We start from the raw sequence: 8,287 nt of genomic DNA on the forward strand, positions 1-8,287 counted from the left end.
GTTCGACTTTTTGTGAAAGCAAGTTCCAATCCTTTGAGTAAGGCAATAATTTTTTCGTGGATTGGTGATGAGGCCATGATGTGGCTAGAGAATCCATCAATCCAGTTCCAATCATATATAGCTTGTTCACACACCCAGGGCCGACTCAACAAGATTGGGGGGCCTAAAGCCAAACTTCACAGAGAGACTCTAATTTATGTTTTAATAAAAGAACGTCATTTGCCAATTTTTGAATATAATGTGTTGTAGAAAAATGTCTTAAGAATTTATCCTTTGGAAAATTTATGCCAGTTATTCTAATTGGCCCCTTTTCTACTAATAGATCTCTCAACTTTGTATCTACCATATTCTATTGACTTGGATCGTATATAATATTTAGAGATGCAGTTATTCAAATCATTTAAGAGTTCTTGATTTTCTGAAACTGTGTCAGATTTTATAGTAACTTCTTCTAGATTTTCTTCTTGGGTATTATTATCATCGAACTCAACTCTATCAGTGACTTGTTCATTTGAAGAACATCCTCCCATATTTTCTAATTCAAGATTTTTATTATTTGTTAAAAATCTATCAAGGGCTCCATTTTGAGATTTAATTAATTCTTCACATTTTTTTTTCTCTTTTTGCATAACCGGATTCATATTTTCTAGTTGACATATTTAAATTGAATAAAATCTAATAATAACTAAAACAAGAATATATACTTAGGAAGTAAGAATATCAATAATGACAAATTTTCAATGAAAAAATATAATATAAAGTTGGAATAATAAAACATGGCTCAAGAATATGATTAGTTGATATAACGGTATCAAAACAGTATTGTAGTGCTTCAAAATAACGATTGCTTTTGTCTTGTTGCAATGCTTGAAATTTTGAAAAAGACACCCAAAAGCAAACTTTGATCTTTTGTGAGCACACAATGGTAAGTTTTCTGAATGGAATATAGGAATAGTTAATAAGAAGAGAGTAAGAATAAGTGATAGAGACAATGAAAAAGACAAAAATATAGGAATAGTCATGTGGGACCATGTTAGGTGGTAGGATATAATTAGGCAAGAAATTAGACACCAACGGTTCTCACATAAAAGGTAAAAAATTACTTTCTTCCAAAAATTTCGCTTCCAATAGTATATGCATGAATATTTATTTTTGTTTATAATATATAACATACAACTTTAAAAAAAGTGGGGGCCCCCAAAAAATGGGACCCCACTTGCCTTATAGTTGAGCCGACCCTGCACACACCATGGAAATCACCAAATCAAATGCTTAAGCATCAATTGAAGCCAGTTGCTATATGGCAAATAATCCTAGCAAGTCAAAAGTTAGTTACCTGGAACTGTTACCATTTAACTGGTGCTTAAAATTCACATGTTATTGCTTGTATCATATGATGGGTCCATCCCATGGGTAAGGAAGACATCTTCCTTTTGGCTTTGAAATGTCAAGCCAACTAAAGGAATAGTAAGGAAGCTTTTATGGCAAATATTTCTTTGGTTTCATATTGAATATTTGACTCTTGCCAAACTCATGAGATCATTGATGACATCAATGAAGCAATCCTAAACACTATAAATAGGTGTCTTGCTCTCATTGTAAAATACACCAACAAAGAGAGAAAGAAAGAGTGAGGCATCACATACAAGGTATAAGAAAATAGTCTGTGAGAAAAATAGAGACTGAATGGTATTGTAGTGAGGTGGGGATATCAAAAGAGGGTTATTTCTTTTGAGTGTTGTAGTGATCTTTGGAGTATTTTACCCGGACCTACAAAGTATAAAGTTCCTTGCTATAGTGATATCAGTTGTTCCTCTCAAGGCCGTGGTTTTTCCCTTATTGAAAAGGGTTTTCCACGTAAAAATCTTGGTATCGTTATCACTCTTTTATTCTTGTTAATTACCGAATCTCGGTACTACGTTATTATTCCTCTTTTAGTACCGTGACTAATATTTTTATGGGGGGTTTATTCCCAACAACTGGTATCAGAGCACAGGTTCTGCTCGTTCACAAGAATACTATTCACTGTCGGTAGTACTATACTCGGTGAAAAGAAAAAATATCCGGAGTAAAGTACGAGATAGCAAAATTTAACGGAGATAGCGGTTTCTCAAAATGGCAAAGAAGGATGAGAGATCTACTCATCCAACAAGGATTACACAAGGTACTAGATGTTGATGCCAAAATGTCTGATACCATGAAAGCTGAGGATTGGGCTGACTTGGATGAAAGGGCTGCTAGTGCAATCAGGTGCACTTATCAGATGATGTGGTAAATAACATCATTGATGAAGACACCGCACGTGGCATTTGGAAGTATGAATTTTTTGTACCTGAAGAAGCAGCTATACGCTCTACACATGGGTGGAAGTATGAATTTTTCGTCACATTTAAATGTGTTTAACGGACTAATCACACAACTCGCCAATCTCGGAGTGAAAATCGAGGAAGAAGATAAAGCCATCTTGTTGTTAAACTCGTTGCCATCTTCGTACAATAATTTGGCAACAACCATCCTGCACGGTAAGACTACTATTGAGTTGAAATATGTCACATCGGCTCTTTTACTCAATGAGAAGATGAGAAAGAAGCCTGAAAGTCAAGGACATTCTCTCATCACAAAAAGTAAAGGTAGGGGTTATCGGTGACATTTGTATCAAGACAAATATTGGATGCACATTGGTTCTAAAGGACGTGCGACATGTACCTGATTTGCGGATTAACTTGATCTCGAGAATTGCTTTAGACCTAGATGGATACGAGAACTATTGTGCAAATCAAAAGTGGAGACTCACCAAGGGATCATTGGTGATTGTAAAGGGAGTTGCTCGTGGCACGTTGTACAAGACAAATGTAGAAATATGCCAAGGTGAATAGAACGCGACACAAAATGAGATTTCTGCAGATTTGTGGCACAAACGGATGGGTCATATGAGCGAGAAGGGATTGCAGATTCTTGCCAGGAAATCACTCATTTATTATACCAAAGGTACAACTATAAAACCTTGTGACTACTATTTATTTGGTAAGCAACATAGAGTCTCATTTCAGACATCGTCTGAAAGAAAATTGAATATACTTGATTTGGTATATTCTGATATTTGTGGTCCAATGAAAATTGAATCGATGGGTGGTAAAAAATATTTTATTACTTTTATTAATGATGCTTCACGAAAATTATGGGTTTATATTTTGAAAATCAAAGATCAGGTGTTTCAAGTTTTCCAGAAGTTTCATGCTATGGTGGAAAGGGAGACATGTCAAAAGCTAAAGTGTCTTCGAAGTGACAATGGAGGTGAGTACACTTCAAGGGAATTTAAAGAGTACTATTCGATCCATGGGATCAGACATAAAAAGACAATTCCTGGAACCCCACAACACAATGGCGTAGCCGAAAAGATGAACTGCACCATTATGGAAAAGGTGATAAGCATGCTCAGAATGGCTAAACTGCCTACATCATTCTGGGGTGAAGCAGTTCAGACAGCTTGTTACCTGATCAATAGGAGTCCATCAGTTTCGTTGGCCTTTGACATCCCATAGAGAGTTTGGACCAACAAAGAGGTGTCCTACTCGCATCTAAAGGTGTTCGGTGGCAGGGCTTTTGCACATGTACCAAAGGAGCAGAGAACAAAGCTGGATGATAAATCTGTTCCATGCATATTCATCAGATATGAAGATGAAGAGTTCGGATACTGATTGCAGGATCCTGTAAAGAAGAAGGTCATCAGAAGCAAAGATGTAGTCTTCCGAGAAAGTGAAGTTAGAACTGTTGGTGATATGCTAGAGAAGGCCAAGAATTGTATTATTCCTAAACTTATTACTATTCCTTCTACTTCTAACAATCCCACAAGTGTAGAAAGTAGGACCGACGAGGTTGCCGAGCAGGGGGAGCAACCTGGTGAGGCTATTGAGCAGGGGGAGCAACTTGATGATCATGTCGAACAAGTGGAGTACCCCACTCAGGAAGAAGAACAACCTCAATCTCTGAAAAGATCAGAGAGGCCAAGGGTAGAGTCATTCAAGTACCCTTCCACAGAGTATGTCCTCATCGATGATGAAGGGGAGCCAGAAAGTCTTAAGGAGGTGTTGTCTCATCCAGAAAAGAACCAGTGGGTGAAAGCCATGCAAGAGAAGATGAAATCTTTGCAGAAAAATGGCACGTACAAGCTGGTTGAACTTCCAAAGGGTAAAAGACCACTCAAATGTAAGTGGTTCTTTAAACTCAAGAAAGATGGAAATGGCAAGCTGGTCAGATACAAAGCTCGATTAGTGGTTAAAGGCATCGAACATAAAAAAAAAAGGTATTGATTTTGACGAAATTTTCTTACCTGTTGTCAAAATGACTTCAATTCAAACAATCTTGAGCTTAGTAGCTAGCCTATATCTTGAAGTAGAGAAGTTGGATGTGAAAACTGTATTTCTTCATGGAGATTTGGAAGAGGAGATTTATATGGAGCATTCAGAAGGATTTGAAGTAGCTAAAAGGAAACACATGGTGTGCAAACTGAATAAGAGTCTTTATGGGTTGAAGCAGGCACCAAGGCAGTGGTACAAGAAGTTTGACTCATTCATGAAAAGTCAAACTTACACAAAGACATATTCTGATCCATATGTATACTTCAAAAGATTTTCTGAAAATAACTTTATTATATTATTGTTGTATGTGGATGACATGTTAATTGTAGGAAAAGACAAGGGGTTGATAGCAAAGTAGAAGGGAGATCTGTCCAAGTTATTTGATATGAAGGATTTGGGCCTAGCACAACAAATTTTAGGCATGGAGATAGTTCGAGAGCGAACAAGCAGAAAGTTGTGGCTGTCTCAGGAGAAGTACATTGAACGTATACTGAAAAGCTTCAACATGAAGAATGCTAAGACAGTCAGCACACCTCTTGCTAGTCATCTAAAGTTGAGCAAGAAGATGTATCCTACAACAGGGAAGGAGAAAGGAAACATGGCTAGAGTTCCTTATTCTTATGCAGTTGGAAGCTTGATGTATGCAATGGTATGCACTAGACCTGACATTGCTCACGCAGTTGGTGTTGTCAGCAGGTTTCTTGAAAATCCTGGAAAAGAACACTGGGAAGAAGTCAAGTGGATACTCAGGTACCTGAGAGGTACCACAGGAGATTGTTTGAGCTTTGGAAGATCTGATCCAATCTTGAAGGGCTATACAGATGCTGATATGGCAGGTGACATTGATAACAGAAAATCCACTACTGGATATTTGTTCACATTTTCAGGGGGAGCTATATCATGGCAGTCGAAGTTGCAGAAGTGTGTCGCACTCTCTACAACGGAAGCGGAGTATATTGCCGCTACTGAAGCTGGCAAGGAGATGATATGGTTGAAACGGTTCCTTCAAGAGCTTGGATTGCATCAGAAGGAGTATGTCGTCTATTGTGACAGTCAAAGTGCAATAGACCTTAGCAAGAACTTCATGTACCATGCAAGGACCAAACACATCGACATGAGATATCACTAGATTCGAGATATGGTAGAAAATGAATCTCTAAAAGTCTTGAAGATCCATACAAGTGAGAATCCTTCGGATATGCTGACCAAGGTGGTACCAAGAGACAAGTTCGAGCTATGCAAAGAACTTGTCGGCATGAACTCTATATGAAAAATTGGAGTTACCTCCTTCAGGTGCATGGGACTAGAGGGGGAGATTTGATGAGTCCATCCCATGTGTAAGGAAGACATCTTCCTTTTGGCTTTGAAATGTCAAGCCAACTAAAGGAATAGTAAGGAAGATTTTATAGCAAATGTTTCTTTGGTTTCATATTGAATATTTGACCCTTGCCAAACTCATGAGATCATTGATGACATCAATGAAGCAATCCTAAACACTATAAATAGATGTCTTGCTCTCATTGTAAAATACACCAACAAAGAGAGAAAGAAAGAGTGAGGCATCACAGACAAGGTATAAGAAAATAGTCAGTGAGAAAAATAGAGACTGAGCGATATTGTAGTGAGGTGGGAATATCAAAAGAGGGTTATTTCTTTTGAGTGTTGTAGTGGTCTTTGGAGTATTTTACTCGGACCTACAAAGTGTAAAATTCATTGCTATAGTGATATCAGTTGTTCCTCTCAAGGTCGTGGTTTTTCCTTTATTCAAAAGAGTTTTCTACGTAAAAATCTTGGTGTCGTTATCACTCTTTTATTCTTGTTAATTACCGAATCTCGGTGCTACGTTATTATTCCGCTTTTAGTACCGTAACTATTATTTTTGTGGGGGGGTTTAACATCATAAACATTGAAAAGGGAGGTGGATGTATTATATGAGAAAAGGAAAAAGAAGAAATGAATGTATTATAGGAGAAAAATAAAAATCGAAGAGGGAGGTAGTCATGTAGATGTACTAATTAATGAGAGCGAAAACATTTACCGTAATTTTCTCACTTGTTTGGACAATTTCAACCAAATTAAAAAACAAAACAAAGTTTGAAACCTTCTATTAATTATACTGAGTAAATTATATATGCTTTAGGTATCTGATAATAATATTTTTGGGACCTAAACTAGTGGCTTCAAAGCCTTACCTTATGCCCGGCCTTGTCATTTTTAAGGGAATATCTCAACTATACCTCTCTGCCAAGGAAGAAAATAAAACAAATGAAAAAGACAGAAGTAGCAAAAAGTAGAAACTGTTTTGTGGACTCAAGAAAGCACGAGAGAACGATGTAGGCTTTTTGTATTTAGTTTAGGGGTATTTTTATTAAAATTATACCTACTTATTACACAATGATTAACTTTTACTAATACTTATGAAACAATGACTAAGTTTTAAACAGTGGCCTTAAAGTGGCTATTTCTAGAAAAACGCCCTGCAAATTCATTTTGGACAGGGGTATCAAATAGACGGATTAGACTAAATTTGTGAGGGTTAAAATGTGTTTAATTAGTAAAAGTCGTGACAGAAAAGATCATCGCAGAAGTTCAGCTGTCTCAACTCTCAAGGGTTGGATTATCATTTGAATGCAGGGGTGGGGGGGCTTTAGGAGTCGTCAAGTCCGTACGTAGTCGAATCTTTCTATTAAATCCAGTATAAAAGTAAGCTATTATCATGGGATCTTTACACGATTGTTTATTTATTTTAGTTGGTATATATGTATATCTATATCTATACAGAACCGGCCAGAGTGTAAAGCCAACGAAGCAATGGTTTAGGCCCCCAAATTATTAGGGGCCCATTTTTTATTTAATAATATGTTAATTCTATGGTAATCTTTTTCCAGAATATATTGATTATTTATGGTAAAATAGTATAAGATTTTTACAAAACGATAGAGAACTATTTCGCCAATGTGATTTATGGTGACTTATAATTAATTTACATTCTAACGTTAATATTCTTCTTATTTTTCTTTCTCATAATAAAACTTATATATATTCGTTTCTTTTTCCTCGAAGTTGTCTATTCTCTAAAAAAATAAGGGATGAAAAATGGTAAAAACTTATTTGCATTGGATATTTATAGCAAGGCAATGAATGTAAGACATATGTCTTGCATATATAATTTTTAACATTTAACCCTGGTCGAATAATATACATTTTCACTTCGATTTATTGACTCTTAAGGTTAAATATTTAGTTAGGTATAAACTCCCAGAGCGGATGAGTTTCTATGGATAAAAGACGTTGAATAAATTAATTTTTTTTTCTTTCATTTTTAACCATTGCAGCAACAATGAAAGTTTATTTTGATATATTACGTTATGGGATTCTAGAATCAAATTCTATTGTTCTAACTTTCTCTTATTTTTTCTTTAAATTTGAAATATTATTTATATGTTTTTACCTCATAGTAATATATTGCTTTTTTATTATTATTTATCAGAATTTACATATGTCAACTATAAAATTTGAGTCTGGTTACATTAAATGAACCTTTTTAAAAAAGTTTAAGGCCTTTAAAAATGTTTGGCTTTAGGCCTCCAATGTTCTTGAGCCGCCATTGTATATATTTATACTATATTAAAAGCACGAAGGCCCTTAACGAGCTGTCATTCACCTTTTTTACCCTTTCAAAAGATGTAATTTAATTTAAATTCCTAATATTTAGGACTTTGAAATTTATTAAAATTTTACTTATTAAATTGCTCCATATTTGAATTATATAGGTAGGAAGCCCTATTATTTAGGATTAAAAAAATATATTATGCAAAAAAGTAATAAGCGTATAAAAATTTCTCCAACAAAGTAAACCAATCCTATTACATAACATCTTCAAAATTGTATTGGACAAAAACCTTTTAATTTTCGACAATAAATAAATT

At 35.4% G+C, this 8,287-nt stretch overlaps 1 long non-coding RNA gene across 1 annotated transcript; it reads left to right on the plus strand.

Annotated features, from left to right (window-relative positions):
* The first annotated feature begins 1,709 nt into the window (after positions 1-1,709).
* Positions 1,710-6,770, plus strand: LOC138910697 (uncharacterized). The gene is made up of 2 exons (XR_011415846.1): positions 1,710-1,806; positions 6,027-6,770. It is a non-coding gene; the product is annotated as an uncharacterized lncRNA (long non-coding RNA).
* The last annotated feature ends 1,517 nt before the right edge of the window (positions 6,771-8,287 follow it).

Source organism: Nicotiana tomentosiformis, chromosome 4 (genome assembly GCF_000390325.3).
Source record: "Nicotiana tomentosiformis chromosome 4, ASM39032v3, whole genome shotgun sequence".
NCBI lineage: Eukaryota > Viridiplantae > Streptophyta > Magnoliopsida > Solanales > Solanaceae > Nicotiana > Nicotiana tomentosiformis.